At 38.2% G+C, this 19,417-nt stretch overlaps 1 pseudogene; it reads left to right on the forward strand.

Moving 5' to 3' along the window:
• Nucleotides 1–12,652: 12,652 nt before the first annotated feature.
• Nucleotides 12,653–13,176, forward strand: LOC144380389 (mediator of RNA polymerase II transcription subunit 28 pseudogene; annotated as a pseudogene).
• The last annotated feature ends 6,241 nt before the right edge of the window (nt 13,177–19,417 follow it).

The raw sequence follows: 19,417 nt of genomic DNA on the forward strand, positions 1-19,417 counted from the left end.
CTCCCTGATTAGTGGGGTGCCCTGGCAGGGGTTCTGAAGGGCCAGGCTCATGAGGGTGGCAGTGGAGTCAGTGGCAAGGCCAGGTGGCAACAAGGCAGACCCACGGCCTACTGCCCTGCTATGCACCCCCATCACTTCCTGCACACTTTTTGTTGTTGATGGCTGGGGCCACAGGAGCAAATATGACTGTCCCTCACCCTGAGACCCACTTCAGTGTATCACCCATACATCAGGAATGCTGGTTCAGGGGCAGCCACAAACTTTGAGCAGAGCCATCAGACAGGCCCTGGCCAGGAGGGCTCACCACTGTTAATTAACATAGTACTGGAAGTCCTAACTTCAGCAATCAGACAACAAAAAGAAATAAAATGCATCCAAATCTGCAATGAAGAAGTCAAACTTTCACTATTTTGCAGATGATGATACTCTATGTAGAAAACCCAAAAAACTCCACCAAAAAATTGCTAGAAGTGATACACAAATTCAGTAAATTTGCAGGATACAAAATCAACATACAGAAATCTGTTGCATTTCTATACACCGATAATGAAGCAGCAAAAAGAGAAATCAAGGAATCGATCCCATTTACAATTCCACCAAAAACCATAAGATACCTAGGAATAAACCTAACCAAAGGGGTAAAAGATCTGTACTCTGAAAACTACAAAACACTTATGAAAGAAATTGGAAGATGACACAAAGAAATGGAAAAACATTCCATGCTCATGGATTGGAAGGACAAATATTGTTAAAATGCCTATACTACCCAAAACAATTTACACATTTAATACAATCCCTATCAAAATACCATGAACATTTTTCACAGAGGTGGAAGAAACATTCCTAAAATTTGTATGGAACACAAAAGGTCCCGAATAGCCAAAGCAACCTTGAAAAAGAAAAGCAAAGCTGGAGGCATCAGAATTCTGGACTTCAAGTTATATTACAAAGCTGTAGTGGTGGGAATGCAAACTGGTGCAGCCACTCAGGAAATAGTATGGAGGTTCCTCAAAAGGTTAAAAGTAGAACTACCCTGGGGTGCCTGGATGGTTCAGTAGATTAAGCATCTGACTCTTGATTTTGGCTCAGGTCATGATCTCAGTGTTGTGAGATCAAGCCCCATGCTCAGCATGGAGCCTGCTTAAGATTCTCTCCCCCTCTTCCTCAGCCCCTCCCCCCATTCATGCACACCTTCACACACTCTCAGTCTCTCTCTATTAAAAAAAAAACAAAAACAAAAACAAACAAACAAACAAAAAAACCAGAACTACCCTATGATCCAGCAATTGCACTACTAGGTATTTACCCAAAGAAAACAAAAATACTAATTTGAAAGGACACATGCACCCTCATGTTTATAGCATTATTATCAATAATATCCAAATCATGGAAAGAGCCCAAATGTCCATTGACTGATGAATGGATAAGGAAGACAGGTATATATATATAATGGAATCTTAGCCATAAAAAAGAATGAAATCTTGCCTTTTGCAGGGACATGGATGGAGCTAGAGAGTATTATGCTAAGCAAAGTAAGTCAGTCAGAGAAAGACAAATAACATATGATTTCACCCATACACGGAATATCAGAAACAAAACAGATGGACATAGGGGGAAAAAAGAGAGGCAATCCAGGAAACAGACTCTTACCTATAGAGAACAAACTGAGGGTTACTTGTGGGGAGGTAGGCATGGGGATGGGTTAAATAGTTAATGGGGATTAAGGAGGCACCTTTTGGGATGAGCACCTGGGTATTTGTATGTAAGTGATGAATCACTGAATTCTACACATGAAGCTAATATTACACTGTATGTTAAGTAACTGGAATTTAAATAAAAATTGAAGAAAAAGAAGATTCAGCCTGGGTGGTAGTCATTTGAAGACTTAGCTAGGACAATAGGATCAAATTAAAAAATGCCTCGTTCACATGGTTGTTAAAAGATGCAGTTCTTTCCCATATGGACCTTTTCTCCTGACACAGCAGCTGGCTCAGCCCAGATTGAGTGATCAAGGAAAGAGGGGAAAGTCACAGTGCCTTTATGACCTAGTCTCGGAAGTCACACACTGTCTTTTCTGCATCATTCTATTCATTAGCAGCAAGTCTCTAAATCTGCATACACTCAGGAAAGGGGAATTAAGTTCTACATCTTAAAGGGAGGGAGACCAAAGAATTTGTGGACATATTTAAAACCATCTCTCCAGCCAGTTACTCAGGGCACATTAAATAATCTAGCCTTTGAGTGAGGGGCCTGACAAGAACTAAAAGCACGGCATTCAGGCACCCAAAAGCTAAGCTGACTCAAATTTAGGACAGGAAATCAGCTCCCAAAAGGGAAATGGAGTTTAATTCATTACCTTAACTAAAGAATTGAAAATTGTTTAGCATATTCAACTTTGTTGTAGAGAGCAGGAAGAGCAGCAATTTAGTGGACACAGAAGTGCCCAGGGAGTAGTCCTACATATACTGCATACTGGGCAGTTTAAAACAGTAAAATTGAAGGAAAGGTTTCCAATATAGTTCTAGGATAGGTCAATAATGCTTCAGGCACTGAGCAAGGAAGAAGCAACAGGTTGAATGCCTTTACAACTGGTAATGATGGGCTTGGGGAAGCAGCAATTGACAGAGATGACTTTTCATAATATATAGATAAGTATGATGTCGAGATAGATATTACAAGTCCCTCAATGAGAAAATACATGGAAAGAACCTTGAGATAACTGGTACAAAGCTCAAAACTGGTAATGTCTTGTTGCCTGTCCCCTTCCAGCACACACCCTGGTTTACACATAGTAGCAAAGCATAGTAAATGATAAGGGGAAGAAAGTTACTCCAAATTTCCTGTCTCCCTTCATTAACCACTGCTTCCTATCCTGGTTATATATTAGTAGAATATCCAACTTTGTTATCACAGGGATGGCATCCTCAGAACTCCACCACCACAATAGGGGGGACAGATTCTATCACTCCTGTTCAGCTAATGGTCTAATTACTGATGTTATTTTAGCAGATAAATGATAGTAGTTGATGTACTTTGTCAGTCTTCTTTGATCCTCACCCTGTAACTTCAGTTTCAACACGTCTAGGCAAATCATCACAATTTTAATGAGTGTAAACCTAGAAGCCACCAGGGGAAGTTTGTAAGGAACTCTCAGGGGAAGGAAGATATAGAGATAATGAGAATTCACTAGCCTAGTTATATGTATTCAGGGTATGTGATTCAGAAAGGTTGATTCCTCCCTAAAAAGAATCAGAGCTAATTGTTGAGAAAAATGAAGAAGATATAAACAGTATTCTAATCTCTGGAATTTACCTCTTCATTAAAATAGTCCCAGACGTTTCTAGTTGGAAAAAAACCTCAATATCTACGTCCTCTGCTACACAAAGTGTCATCGATGCTGCCTCACTGAAATAATATCATCTAAATAATTTTCATTGGGTAGAGGTCTTACATGATTCAATTTTAGTTGCTCTGCAGTAGTTCACAGAAAGCAACAATTTTGTTCTATAATCAAGGCAGGAGGCAGAGAAAAACTGGCAGATAATTATGAGTCTGAAAATATTTTATGTAAGCAATACTTTGTATAAGAAAAACTTTATAAACAAATGCATTAATATATTTTTTGTGGTGATGATCACTGCTAATGACACAAATTTTTTTATTTAATTTAGCAAAAATGATGCTTGAATGTTGGTGAGGTAATAGATGAGAAAGGAAATAAATCATACACACACACACACACACAAAAACCCACATCTAAAGCAAATTCAGACTTATGAAATCTCACTTTAAAATCAGTGCTTGGGGTGCCTGGGTGGCTCAGAGGGTTAAGCATCTGACTTAGATCTCAGGATCCTGGGATAGAGCCAGAATCTGGCTCCCTGCTCAGTGGGGAGTCTGCCTGTCCCTCTCACTCTCCCTCTGACCCTCACCCTGCTCGTGCTCACTTTCTCTCTCTCTTTAATAAATAAATAAATAAAATCAATGCTCAATTTTTGTCAGAATAATGTTCAATTTAGCAGTTACCTTTCTCATTTCTTTTGCTCAATTTTTGTTAGAATAATGTTCAATTTAGCAGTTTCCTTTCTCATTTCTTTTATTTCTTTCCAACCTCGTGTGTCAAGTTCCTAGCTTCTGTCCACTTAACTTTTTTTTTGAATCCTTTCCAGTCTCTTCACAGTTGGTTATATATCAAAGGGCACTGTTGTTCCCTAGAAGGTTGGGAAATACCCTGTCTGTGAACAGCTTTGTATTTAACTATGTTTCTCTATGAGCACAGGTTTTATTTCTCTTTTCTCCTTAATGTTACTCTTCTCTGTCTAGTTGCATGAATCTGGTTCCCTTTTATATTGTTGAAGAACTATATTTTTGGATTCCTTTTACAGTATTTATATAGTCGATGTAACAATATCTTTATTCTATTTGATTAAGGTGGAATCTAGAGAAAGGTATTTCTCAATCTCCTTCACTTGCTCCTCAGCATGACTCCTATAGCACATACATATCTGCTCACTTCAGATAGAAAGATGAATGTAATGCCTTCCCTGCAAGTTACAAAAGTAGCCCTTTGGCTTCTATAATTCTTTTGTTCAGACTAGAGGAATTCTCATCTTTTGGAGTTTCTTTTTTTATAATTTTTGGTTTACTGTCATAGGAAAATATCCTGGCTTCTTCCAGTTTAGTGTTTTTTCCACTTTAAAGGCACTCCCCTTCTGTCCTATACAATTCAGTCTTTGAACCATGTTTGAGAGTAAAAAGCTTAGACTTACTTTTTTTTTCTTGGATTATAATTTAATTTAATTTAATTTATTTTTTTTATTATTATGTTCTGTTAGCCACCATATAGTACATTGTTAGTTTTTGATGTAGTGTTCAATGATTCATTAGTTGTGTATAACACCCAGTTAAACTTTCTTTTTATTGGGAGACACAAGGTGGGGAAGAGTGCTTCAAAAGAGCTAAAAATATCCTGTTGTCCCAAATGCCTTCTTTGGACTTTAGAATCTGGAATGTGAGCTGTAAGCACTTTTTTTTTTTTTAAGATTTTATTTATTTATTTATTTATTTATTTATTTATTTAGAGAGAGAGAGAGCACAAGCAGGGGCAGTGTCAGGCAGAGGGAGAAGCAGGCTCCCCCCTCTGAGTAAGGAGCCTGACATGAGGCTCGATCGCAGGACCCTGGGATCATGACCTGAGCCAAAGGCAGATGCTTAACTGACTGAGCCACCCAGATGTCCTGAGTGAACACATTTCTAAGTACAAGGTCTAATTGCATTGTTCCTAAGGTCTGGGGAAGGTCACTTCAGGCATTTCCTTTCCCATAGGTCCTTTGGCCTTATACACATACACACATGGAGGCAAGAGGAGATACTGAGGCAAGACAGGACTTGCTAGATATACCTGGAGGAGAAGTGAGGTAAAAAGATTTATCTTCCCTGGCCACTACAATAAAAGCAGAGTAAATCCTCTTTTAGATCCCCCCTTTTAGGTCCTTAACACTCCACAAGACTCCCTAAATGGCTCTCGTTCACCCTCCTCACTGACTGCTTACAGTTTGGCACTCTAGCAGCGATGGGTGTAAGTTTGAGGAAGAGCAAAGTACTTGAGCCATAGTATAAAACACTCATCAAGGTCAGTTTCTTAAATAAGCCAGATCTGGGTTCCATCTTTGTTAGGTAAAAGCAGGAGCTTAGATCGGGTATAAAGGAGACATTAGATACAATTGGCTAGAGGTTGGTCAGGAAGACAATTTGCTTTCTTTCTTGAAGTTTTTTGTTCAATCGTTTCTCAGTATCTTTTTTTTTTTTTTCCCCCATCATCTTCGAAATGAAAGTCGAACATCTTAGTTTCGCATACAGGTATTTTCATGCTCTAGCCTCATCTTACCTGATTCCATCTCCCAACTTCACTGCTCACCAATCACTGCACTCTATTCTCCAGTCTTTCCGTACCCCATTAAATTCCAGAACATGCCATGGTGCATCACACAACCTTCCCACATGATTCTAATACTGCCCTTATTATCCTTGTGCCCCACTACATTACAGTCATCTGTTTACATTCTACTCATCTCCTAAATTTTAGTTCACATACCACATTTCCACAGAAAGCCCTTGCCTGACCTCTTGGGGGTACTGAACAACCATTCTTTCCTCCTAAATGTTCCTGTAATAACTTATTCTAATCTATTTTTACACATTTAGCATATTAGATTGTATTGTCTATTTTTTAAATGTCTGTATTCACATTGGGCTGAGGTCATTTTTTGAAAAGGACTGATTTACATCCTTGTGTTAATCCTGGAACTTTACATGTAATGAATGTTAATAAATTTTGAATGAATATATGAGAATGTGATGCTTAATTGGAAAGACAGATCTTGAATTCTGGCCATGTCTAGAGATTTATTAATAACTGATGAGATAGTAGATTATAGATTTTAAAACAAATAAAAATAACAAAACTTCCTTTGTTCACTTGCAGTAACTGGATTAAATTGAGCATTTGGTGAGAAATTAATGACTTGATCTTTATACCAATCTTTGTACATTCAGTTACAGTCCATTTTATTTTCATAAAACATTTAGAATGCAGTGTCACATAAGCTTTCAATAAAATTATTGTCTAGATGACCATCTCCTCTGAAATATTATAACCCTCTTGAGGGTAAACATCATCATGCCTTGCAGTTTCTGGCACATAGTAGGAGCTTAATAAATATTGAGTAAATGGGGAGCCTAAAATCAATAATACTTACGATAACCACCATTTATCGAGTGCTTCCTCTGTGTTTAGAATTTCCTGGGTGCTTTCTGTTTGATAACTACCATTATTTTCCCTATTTTACAGATGAGGAGGGTGAGAGGCAAAAAGAAATTGCAAAATTTTCCCAAGGTCAGACAGCTGGGGTATATACCATGCACTTTGGCTCTAGAGTCTGTCTTTTACTATCACATGTGTGGACTTCCCTGCAACTATTCCAGTATACTCTTTCCTCCCCCCCACCTTTTTTTACCATGGATGAACTATCCACAATCCTGTCTGATAATCATTTCCATGTTTCTTTTTAATACACTATCACTTTATACATCACTAAGCAATATACCATTGTTTGGCCAGTATTTTTAAAAATTTAAATGAATGAAATTATACTGTATTTTATTTTCTGCCTTGCTTCTTTCAGTAAATATCTCTAAGTTTCATTTATGCTATTATGTGTAGATGTAGTTCATTCATTTTCAATACTATAAATCTGTATAAAATTCTATTAATTGAGTATTCAACAGTTTATTCATCTCTGTTACTATTGATGGATATTTGTATTATTTCCAATTTGGAGATGTTAGGGACAATGCTACAGTATGCATCCTTGTGCATTTATCTAGGTGCATACATGCATAAGTTTGAGGATAAATACCTGGTAGAGAAATTGCTGGATTATGGATATGTATATGGTCACGTTTACTAGACATTGCCTAACAATTTTCAAAGTTATTGTGTCAATTCGCAGTTTTACTGGCAGTGCATGAGAATTCCTATGTTTCTTTATTTTTGCTAACCCTTGATGTTCCCCAAATTTTTATTTTTGATTTTGCCAATCTCATAGGCATATAAGTATTATTTCATAGTTTGGAGATTACTTATACAATTGAGCACCTTTTCATGTGTAAATAATTTTTATTTTGTTTTTTTCTTCTGTGAAGTGCTTAAACAAGTTGTACATTTGTTTTCAATTAGATTGCCTGCATTTTTCCTACTGATTTTTCAAAGTTCTTTATATATTCTCTGCATTAGTTCTTTGCTGGTTAAACCTATAGGCAATTTCTTTTTCTGCTCTGGTTTGCCTTTTCATTCTCTTTACTGTGTCCTTTGATGTTCCTATTCTTTTGGATTTGGCCACAGGGAGGCATAAACAAGAACTTGGAATACAGATGGAGAAAGGTTCATTTTTCTTTCTGTCCTGTACCCTTCCTGCTTAATTGCTTAGTTTTTGGCAGTAGCTTTATGTCCCAGTGACAACAACTGTCACTGGGAATCTTCTCCCAAGTTTAACTCTCCTTTGGCTCTGACAACACTATTTCCTTCTCTTCACTTGCAGCCCTATTGATAGTAACAAATGCCAACTGTTGCTGATCTCTCGATTCTTCACAATCCTTTGTTCATTCTCTCTTTTCTCATGAAACTTAATTTTTTTTTTAAGATTTTATTTAACTATTTTAGAGAGAGAGACAGAGAGATAGCACAAGCGGGAGCGAGAGAGAGAGAATCTCAAGCAGACTCCACACTGAGCATGGGACCCGATGCAGGGCTTGATTCCAGGATCCTGAGATCAGGACCAGAGCTGAAACCAAGAGTCAGGTGTTTAAGCCCTTCATGAATTTTAATTCTATCTTGGTTTTCTTTTTACTTCAAAAAGCATCATAATTATTGATGTCATGGTTTTAGAGAGTCAGTAGCTGGTAAGATTTACCTACATATTTACCATTTTATTTGCCTAGACTTTCCATCTGGATTTAGTCTCCTATTTTGGAATGCATACATTCTCTCCTACTAGTGGCAAATATTCCCAGTTTTTCATCAGAAAAATGTCTTTTTCTCATTCTTGTTATTTTTCTAATAGCCCTATGAGATATAATTTATCTACCATAATGTTCACCTGTTTAAAATGTACAAGTCAGTTGTTTTTAGTATATTTATAGAGTTGTACAGCCATTTATTTGTAAAAAAAACTAAAAATAGCTCAAATGTCCTTCAACAGGCTATGGGGGGCCTTGAACCTTGACTCTTGTCCCCCTGTTCCCAAGGCTTTGTACATTTTCCTCTTTTTACAGATTTCCTCAGAGCAAAAGCACTTTTGTTTTTTGCCTGTGCTTTGTTTTTATTTCTAAATTCCAGCTCTCACCCAAAGATGGCAGTTTTCTTGATAGCACTTTAATTATTTAACTGTTTTTTGGAAAAAAAAAAAAACACTTTATCTCATAGTTTTAATTTTTCAAAGCAGGAGGATTAGTCCTAGTAAACCAACTTCATTTCCAGGAGTGACCCATTCTCTCTTGAACCCATTTAGGTCAGTCATATGCCTGTTTGCACTCTCCTTTCCACCCTTTCCCCACTCTAACATAAATTGCAAGAGGACCTGTAAGCTGCATTTCCCAGACTCCCTGCCAGCTTGCTTCTCGCTGGGGTTAGCCAATGAGAGACATTAGTGGGAGGGTGGATGGTGAGAAGAAAGGAGAAGCCATATATTTCTCCCCACTTTTCCCTTTCTAAGGTAACCTCTCTAGTATCACCTGTGTCTTCTCCGTGGCTCCAGGCCCCACTACTCAATGCCTCCTTTTTGTGGCTTCCTTGGTAGCTCCTGTAGTGGTTTTAGCCTCTGCTGGACTGGACTGTCTTCTAGGATCTGGTTAACACTGCTGCCTTCTATTACCCCTTCAGTTCTAGGGGTGGAATAACTGTCTTTAGGTTGCTTATCTCTGGGTTGCCTTACTGTTTCTCATTAGTTTCCTTAGCTCATTTATAACCAATCCCCTATATTAAATTACCTCAGTTTTAATACTTAGAATAATTTCTCTGTCCTGACTGTGCAATCAGTGGTGCTCCATTCAAATCATTCTTTAGCCCTTGTACTCCACTGAAACTCCTGAGAGACTGACTATACAAATGGACAATGGCAAGATCATTTTGACAATAGAACTCTGATCCACAACCTCTATTGCAACCAGTCCAGGAAACCAAACCACAACCTTTGCAGCAACTGGCCCAAAAGAGTCAGGACTTGGGGTGCCTAGGTGGCTCAGTCGGTTAAGTATCTGCTTTTGGCTCAGGTCATGATCCCAGGGTCCTGGGATCCAGCACTGCACTGGACTCCCTGCTCAGCGGGGAGCCTGCTTCTCCCTCTCCTCCCTGCTCGTGCTCTCTCTTGCTATCTCTGTCACTATCTCTGTCTCTCTCTCTCTCTCAAATAAATAAATAAAATCTTAAAAAAAAAAAAAAGAGTCAGGATTTGGTCAATGATTGCCAGCTTCTCTGATTTCTGCTCCCCTTTCCAACTCAGACCAACCAGAGAAAACCAAATATGATCCCCAAACCAATCACATATGCTGTCTCCCTTTTAGCTAGCCTATCTTCAGCTTCCCCATGCCCACAACCTTCAATCAAAGCAATACTGGAGCCTCTTCTTGTTTTTCCCACTATAAAGCTTTCCAATTCTTCTGCAAGTTTTTAGTATCTCCCAAATGCAAGTGATGGTGGCAGTGTCCCTTGCTATAGTGAAAGTTTTGAATGCCTGTTTTTTCTCATCTGGGTGATCTTCATTTATTTTCACACTTTTTTTCAAAGTTTCCAGTGTCATCTACATTACCAAATCTAGCAGTCAATTTTCAATCCACTTACTTTCGACCCAGTAGCATGTGATACAGTTGAAAATTGTACTTCCCTGATATTTAAACACCTTTATTTGGCTCTAGGATGTCACACTCTCTTGGCTTTCTTGCTACCTGTTATCTATTCCTTTTTAGTTTCCTTTGTTTGTCCGTCCTAGTTTCCTTAACTTCTAAGCATTGGGCTGCCCCAGAGCTTAGTTCTCAGACCTATGTATTTGCCTTTCTGGATCCACTCTCTACTTTTCTCTACTTTGTTCCATGTCCTATGAGGCTCATCTAGTTGGACTACATTATCCGGCTCCCTTGCAGTCTTGTTTGTAGTTGGATTCAGTCAATGGGAGACACAGTAGGTTATCCAGAGACTGGGAAGAATATTCCTCTAGCTGCTTCTGAAAGGTGTTTGTGGGTTGGCTGTAGCCCTAGACCAAAGGTCACAGCTCTTTTCACATGGCTCTTTGGATTCTGTTCACTACATCCTTTAGGCTTAGGTTGGTATAGGCTCCCTGCCTGAATAAATGCCACCAGTCTCCCCAGAACAAGACTACCTAATTAGCATGCTAAATAAGGATATCCCAGCAGTTATCTATAGAGCAGATCACTTAGATTTTCCCTAATTCTTCTCAGTATGTAAATAATATATAAGTACTGTTGAACAGGGAGGAATAAAAGAAAGCAAGAATATCATTATAAATCCTTGCATTTTTACATATAATCCAAGGCTTATTCATAGAGGAAATATATATATATATATATATATATATATATATATATATATATTTAAGGAGAAAAACACCTAAATCACAGTGGCATTATCTCAGCTTCACTCTCATACACATTTAAACAGTGATGAAGTGAGAATCTAATGATGATCCTCAAAGCCAATATCTTCTGCTACACTGTTGTCTGAAGCTTCTGTAAACAAGGTTGCTAAATGGGGTGCCTGGGTGGCTCAGTCGGTTAAGTGTCTGCCCTCAGCTCAGGTCATGATCTTGGGGTCCTGGGATAGAGCCTCTCGTTGGGCTCCCTGCCCAGTGGGGAGTCTGCTTCTCCCTCTGCCCCTCCCCCTGCTTGTGCTCTCTCTATCTCTCACTCTCTCTCAAATAAATAAAATCTTAAAAAAAAAAAAAAAAACAAGGTTACTAATTGTCATTGTTTCCCTGTTTCTTTTTTTATTTGCTTTGGGTCTGTCCTTTCATGAATAATTTACATTTTTCAAATATTGGAAAGGAACAAGGCAAGGACACCACCTGAGAAACTAATCAAAATAAAAACACCACCATGCATATTAGGATTTTCAGAAAATAACGGAAATCTGGTTTTATAGCTCTACTGAATAGTGTTTGGAAAGTCTCTAGTGTAATGTTTTATTTTATGCACTCTTTTGGGTCCTAGGGTTTTCTCTAGAAATTTTTCTATACAAAGGAAAATCAAGCACTTTCTCACTGATATTGGAGGACTAAACACTTATGGTTTAGAGGGCTTTATTATTACATGATTATGTTTGAGAAATGTGATTTTTAGCTGTAGTTTATCTAAATGATAAAAATTTGTTAGGGTGCATGAAGAATAAACCTTACCTAAAAGCAGTCTGGACTTTGTCCTTGGCTACTGGGAGGTTATCTCTAGGTTCCTGATAAGAGTGTCTTTGCTTGCCTATGGCCTATGGCCATTGGAGAGTTTATCACTGTGAGTTACAATAGGGGCTTTGGGTCATACAGTCTCAGTTCAGACCACCAGAGGAACTGATGACTAAAGATATTAAGCTCAATGTCTAGAGGGGCTAGAAAATAAAGATCAGCTACTTGGGTAGTATGTGATCGAACCCCAATAAAAACTGAACATCAGAGGCTTGTGTGAGCTTCCTTGGATAGCAAAACTCTGTGCATATTGTCACACATTATTGCCTGGGAGGAGGTAACACCATCCATACTTGATTGGGAGAGGACACCTGGAAACTCCTCATTTAAGCCCCTCTTGGTCTCTGCTTCATAGGTCTCTTCATTTGGCTGATTTTAACCTTGTAACCTTTCTCTGTAATGATTCATGAATATAACAACTTTCATAATTTTGTGCATCCTTTCAACAAATTTTCAAACCTGAGGGTGGTTTTGGCGACCCCCTTAACTTACAGAAGTGACGGTGATCTTATGGAGCACTCTGACCCATTTAACCTCATACTTGATTAAAGTCATTGCAGGTTGTAACCAGGGACTGGAGTTTCATTTCCATTAGACAATTTAGAAACCTGAAAAAGAGATTTTCAGAAATGGCGGCTCCGCTGGGGGGTATGTTCTCTGAGCAGCTACCTGGACACCCCGGGACTCCAGAAGCCAGAATTTGCTTCTTCAGGTTGTGCCAGGCCCTCCAAGAACTTCTACCAGTACCTTGGTGGATGAGCTGGAGTCATCTTTTGAGGCTTGCTTTGCTTCTCTTGTGAGTCAGGACTATGTCAATGGCACGGATCAGCAAGAAATTAGAACTGGTGTTAGTCAGTGTATCCAGAAATTTCTGGATATTGTGAGACAGACAGAATGTTTTTTCCTTCAAAAATGATTGCAATTATTTGTCCAGGAACCAGAGCAAGTTATCAAAGAGGATGTCTCAGAACTAAGGAATGAATTATAGCAGAAAGATGTTCTGGGCCGGAAGCACCTGACAAAACTGAGGCATTGGCAGCAGGTGCTGGAGCACATCAACGTGCAGCACAAAAAGCCAGCCATAATCCCTCAGGGCTCCTTGGTTTACCTCCAGCAGGCATCTTCTAATATACCTGCACCAAGCAAAACCTGAGTCAAAGTTGACCTGAAGGTGATCTGGCATGTGAGTTAGCTTACAATTTTGACAAACATTACTTCTTGTGGACATGACATTTTGGAAGAACTCTTTGCCAAAGAACAAAATGATTTTTGTTTGATGGTCTCACTCAAAAATTTCCCCCTATTTTTATAAGCATTATTTCTTGAATACTTTATAAAATGCCTATAGTTTTGGTAAATCAAGTAAATTTTTCTTTCTTTAGCAAAGTTTAGACTGTTAGCATGATGCCACTTACAGATTCCTTTTTATGTTTATTTTTTTCCCGTTTGTATTTTTTTTAATGACTTAATCCCTTTAAGTTTCCAATTTCAGATTAACTTGTATGATCTGAAGGAAAGTTTGTATGATCTGATCTGAGAATCAGAGGAAGAGGATTTTGGTTGTAGTCCTTTTATGACAATTACCCTTCCATGGTAGTACAGAAAAATAGGTAAATTTGCATGTTTCAGGCTTTAAATTATCTCAAGAAGAGGAATCTAATGCAGCAATGTTTGTAATGCTTCTGGAGCTCTCAGAATGAGGATATTTTGTAAATAGGCTGAAATGATTATAATATCCTAGTGTAGTAGTATACACCTTAGTGTAGTAGTAATACAGTAGGATCCTTACATTGATGTTGAATATTATTTGGGTTAACTTTATATTTTCTGTAGTGTTTTTTTTTTTTTTTTTCACTTTTTGGAGTGGGGTATGTAGTAAGAGCAGGGATATCTTAAATTTTGTTATGATATGCGGTGATGAATCAGTTTAAGTAAGAGGGCAGACTGTTCTCAGCAGGACGGTTGAGGCATACATGCAGTATGAGAGGTTAAAGCTTACTATGATTATCTCTTTTCATTTCGAGTTTTGTTTGCTTGTGTTGTTTTTGTTTCTGTTATTATTTATTTATTTATAGCAGAACTTTCCATTAAGGAAGGTTCTTGCTAATGAGTGACGTTGATTCTAAGGCACTGGGGCCTTGGTGTGGGGAGTGGGCTACAGGGTGACCCTCAGTGACTTACCACCCTCAGAGATTATGGGAGCCTCAGTGTTGGGAAATGTTTTACCCTCTTCTTGGTTACACAGGCCAAGGAGATTCTCTATTGAGCTGCTGTTGAGACATACAGACCAGCATTGTGTGTGGTGTTCCTTGGATGAGATTTTGCCTTCTTGATTATTTACAGTCTCTTATCAGATTACATCTCCTTACCAGAAACAAATGTTCTTATTGTCTTCTGAACAGGCAGTACTTCTACCACTAGGTGTCCTCACTAGCTTTGTTTCCTTCAGCCCTGAAGGCCCCTCCTTACATAACATTGACATCCACCCCTTCACAGTTGTTTGGCCCGGATGCGTCCTGGTCCCTGAAGCTTCTGCATGCCCTCTCTGCCACATCCCCAGGACACAGGACTTCTCTCTCTACCATCCTTGCTTGGTTCTCCCTGGAGATTAGTGATTTGTATTTGTGCCCCTTATGAGAAGTAGGCATTGTACAGGGACCATTTATTATTTATTTTTAATGTATAATACTTGTTACTCATTTTTGTTTGTGTGCATGTGTGTGGGGCACACAGCCAAGGCCAACAAATCCTGTCCATATAGGTTAAACAAAGCTTTTAAAAGTAGTTTTTACGGGCACCTGGGTGGCTCAGTCGTTAAGCATCTGCCTTCGGCTCAGGTCATGATCCCAGGGTCCTGGGATCGAGTCCCACATCGGGCTCCTCGCTCAGCGGGGAGCCTGCTTCTGCCTCTGCCGCTCCCTGCCACTCTGCCTACTTGTGATTCCTCTCTCTCCCTCTGTGTCAAATAAATAAATAAAATCTTTAAAAAAAAAAAAGTAGTTTTTACTCACATTCTATGACTTCAAGTTTGTTAATCTGATCACTTCATGCCAATTAGAAGCTCTGATTGGCAGCTTTAGATTTCTTTTTTTTAATTTAAAGATTTATTTATTTATTTATTTGACAGAGATAGAGACAGCAAGCGAGGAAACACAAGCAGGGGGGTAGGAGAGGGAGAAGCAGGCCTCCCGCTGAGCAGAGAGCCCGATGCGGGGCTCGATCCCAGGACCCTGGGATCATGACCTGAACTGAAGGCACACGCTTAACGACTGAGCCACCCAGGTGCCCCTGGCAGCTTTAGATTTCTTGATTAAAAACTTAAACTGGTTAAGTTTTAGGCAGTCTTTCAGTAATAAAGAAATTCTTAGTGAAAAGATTGGGAACTATTCTGTTTGGTGCTTAGTGAAAACTTTTGAATTCATGTAAGTACCAATTATTGCCATTTCCTTATTAAATTCAAAAGTTTTCTGTCAAATAAATAACAATTTTTCAAACTTAAAAAAAAGAAACCTGAAAAAGAAAATCATTTTACCTGTTTATACTTTCATATTTCTTTTATTTTCTCTTATCATCAAATTTACTTGATTGTGAGTGGTTGAAAATATTACTTTATATTAAAAGAAACAAAGGTTTAATGTAATAAAGTGTGAAATGTTATTCATTGTGAAAACCCTGACTTCAAAGAATGTGTATTGTAGAAGACTACCTTAGAGGGCATTTTTTTTTTTTTCTCTCTTTAGGTATATTTTGGTGGAAAATTAAAGCATTGGGTAAGGCTTAAATTAGAGCCAGCTCTTTAGCAGCCTCTGTGACCCCATCCTATGGCCCCATTGTTCATATAACACTCTCTGGAGCTTCCTAGGTGAAATCTAAAACCAGACCCCATAAATGAAGGGCAGGGAGAGACAGAAGAAAGAGGCAGCCTACTCCAGGTTAATAGGTGGCAGTTTTAATAAACAAAGGGTACTTATATCTGAGGCTTTTCTTGGGTGGCAGTAAGACAAGTGATTCCCTGCACCCTCCCACCAAATCTTAAAAGTTTGTAGAGGCCTTACCTGAGTTCAGTCATATATACTCTTCTCACTACTGTATCAGTATATCAAGGCTAGGTCCTTGGAGCAGCCTCTGGGAGTGGGAAAGGCAAGTGGAACCCACATTCCAAGGACAGGGGAGGGGTAAGGAGCCTCCGATAGACTGGGTTTAGCTCATAAGTCAACTGACAATCACATCTGTCCAATGGCATTGGCCCTACTTAGCCCTACACAATAGTAGAGAGCAGCAGCAAACATGCCTTCATTGGCCATCAGAGACAGAACTACCCTTTTATTTTTATTATCAGTGACTAGAGATATCTGAAGATATCTGAGCTTGACTAAGACAGAAAAAAAAGCAGAAACATGGTGAAGGCCTTAAGCAAACCATGAGAACACATCACATGTGAGACACTCTCTATGGTACCCAGCTTTATTTGGTTAATGAGCTAGAGTGTGCATAGGAGGGGAAAGACATCAAAAAGGAGATCCAGAAAAGTATTTATTTTTTGTCTGCATCATCATTTTTGTGCTACATAAACTCTGGTTATTTTTACCTTTGGCCTGGTATGGCCTTGGAAACAGGCTATATTAAAATAATCCCTGTTCAAATAAAGGATAGATAAAAATATTGCCAGTGAGAAATTTCATCACTTCAAATTTTCATGAAAATGTCTGTTGACCAAATAAGTGACAAGTTGAAGCTAGAGCAAAAAAAAAAAAAATCTAGGATGAGAACTTTAACTTTGTATTAAGACTATGAAAATGTGTCCCCCCCCCAAAAAAAATGTTTTTCACAGCTCTTGTCATTGACTTAAGTCTCTCTCCCTGTGAGTTGGAAAGATTAAAACTATTGGCATACAACTAAACAATATCTATATTTATGCCCTAACCATTTTTTTTTTACATTTGCTTGCTTGACACTTACCAGTAAATACTATGTCTGAATGCCATTTCCTTAATAAAAATGCACTTATTTTGACAGATGTCAACTGCATGTACTCTAAAGATTTTAACCAAAACTTCAAACAAGTTTTTTACTTATTTAAAATAGACTATGATGTGAAGCCATGTTACTTAAGAACTTTAATATTGTATGGTATATATTTGGAGGTATTTTAATGGTTTGACGGAAAACTACCTATTAAAGCGAAGTGACTATGACATTACTATTGAACTATCAAACAGAACTTTATTTCAGTGTTCATTAAAAGCTTTTTTTTTTTCATTCCTTGGCTAAACATGATTTTCCCCCCAGAGGAATTTCATATGATAGAATTCTATGGTTTTCAGATTGATACGCAATGATATACAACTGGTTGCAGAACTTCTGTGTAACTACAATAGGGTAAAATCCATCTCTTCCCTTTTTAACCATTATTCTGGTTTTCCTTGGTTAATTTGGTGGAGGGGAGTTTTTTTTATAACCGTTGGATAAAGAAGAGCCTGGGAAACTTCCATTGAACACTATCGTATAATGAGTATTTCTGTGCCATAAACAAAGAGATTTGGACTAATGACTAGACATTAGAGCAAAAGTGATTGCATTTTTTTATTGCTGTCATAATAAATTAGCACGAATTTAGTGGCTATGTGTTACACCCATTTATTATCTCACAGTTCTGTGGGTCAGAAATCTGACATGGATTTACCAGGTTAAACCAAGGTATTACCAGGACTGATATCCTTTCTGGAGGCTCAAGGGGGGAATATGTTTCCTTGTTCATTAGGTTATTGATATAATTTAGTTTCTTACAGTTTTAGAATTGAAAGCTTCTTTTTTCATGCTAGCTGTCACCAAGCTCCATTCCCAGCTTCTAGAGGCTGTCAGCATTCCTCGGTTCACAGCACCTTTCCTTCATCATTATAGGCAACAATAGACCTTCAGATTTCTCCTGTCTCTTCTTTTTTTTATTTAAATTCAATTTAGTTAACATATACTTTATTATTAGTTTCAAGGGTAGAATTTAGTGATTCAGCAGTTGCATATAACACCCAGTGCCCTCCTTAATGCCCATCAACCAATTACCCCATCCCCCCACCCATATGCCCTCCAGCAAACCTCAGTTTGTTTCCTATAGTTAAAGAGTCTCTTATGGTTTTCCTGCCTCTTTGTTTTCATCTTACTTTATTTTTCGTCCCTTCCCCTATGTGCATCTGTTTTGTTTCTTAAATGTCACATATAAGTGAAATCATATGGTATTTGTCTGTCTATGACTGACTTACTTTGCTTAGCATAATACCCACTAGTCCATCCATGTCCTTGGAAATGGCAAGATTACATTCTTTTTAATGGCTGAGTAATATTTAATTGTATATATTTATCACATATTCTCTATCCTTTCATCTGTTGATGAACATCTGGGCTTTTTCCATAGTTTAACTATTGTGGACATTGCTGCTATAAACATTGGGGTGCAGGTACCCTTTCGAATCACTATGTTTGTATCTTTTGGGTAAATACCTAGTAGTGTAATTGTTTGGTCGTAGGGTAGCTCTATTTTTCAGGAACCTCCATACTGTTTTCCAGAGTGGCTGCACCAGTTGGCATTCCCACCAACAGTGCAAGAGAGTTCCCCTTTCTCCAGCTCCCTTAGTTGTAAAATTAGGTTGTGTATTTGAGACTTTTCTTGTTTCTTGAGAAAGGCTTACATTGCTATGTACACTTCCCTCTTAAGACTGACTTTCCTGCATCCCAAAGGTTTTGAACAGTTGTGTTTTCATTTTCATTTGTTTCCATGATTTTTTAAAATTCTTCTTTAATTTCCTGGTTGACCTATTCATTCTTTAGTAGGATGCTCTTTAACCTCCATTTATTTGTGTTCCTTCCAATTTTTCTCTTGTGATTGAGTTCAAGTTTTAAAGCACTGTGGTCTGAAAATATGCAAGGAATAATCCCAGTGTTTTGGCACCAGTTGAGACCTGATTTGTGACCCAGTATGTGATTTATTCTGGAGAATGTACCATATGCACTCAAGAAGAATGGGTATTCTGTTGCTTTAAGATGGAATGTTCTGAATACATCTGTTAAGCCCATCTGGTCCCATGTGTCATTCAAAGCCCTTGTTTCCTTGTTGATCTTCTGCATAGATGATCTGTCCATTACTGTGAGTGGGGTGTTAAAGTCCCCTCTATTATTGTATTACTATGAATGATTTTCTTTAATTTTCTTATGAATTGGTTTATATATTTGGCTTCTCCCAATTTAGGGGCATAAATATTTACAGTGGTTCAATCTTCTTGTTTAATAGACCCCTTTGTTATGATACAGTGTCCTTCTTCATGTCTTATTACAGTCTTTTGTTTAAAATCTAGTTTGTCTGATATAAGGATGGCCACTCCAGCTTTCTTTTGATGTCCATT

The sequence above is a fragment of the Halichoerus grypus genome, chromosome X (assembly GCF_964656455.1).
Source record: "Halichoerus grypus chromosome X, mHalGry1.hap1.1, whole genome shotgun sequence".
NCBI lineage: Eukaryota > Metazoa > Chordata > Mammalia > Carnivora > Phocidae > Halichoerus > Halichoerus grypus.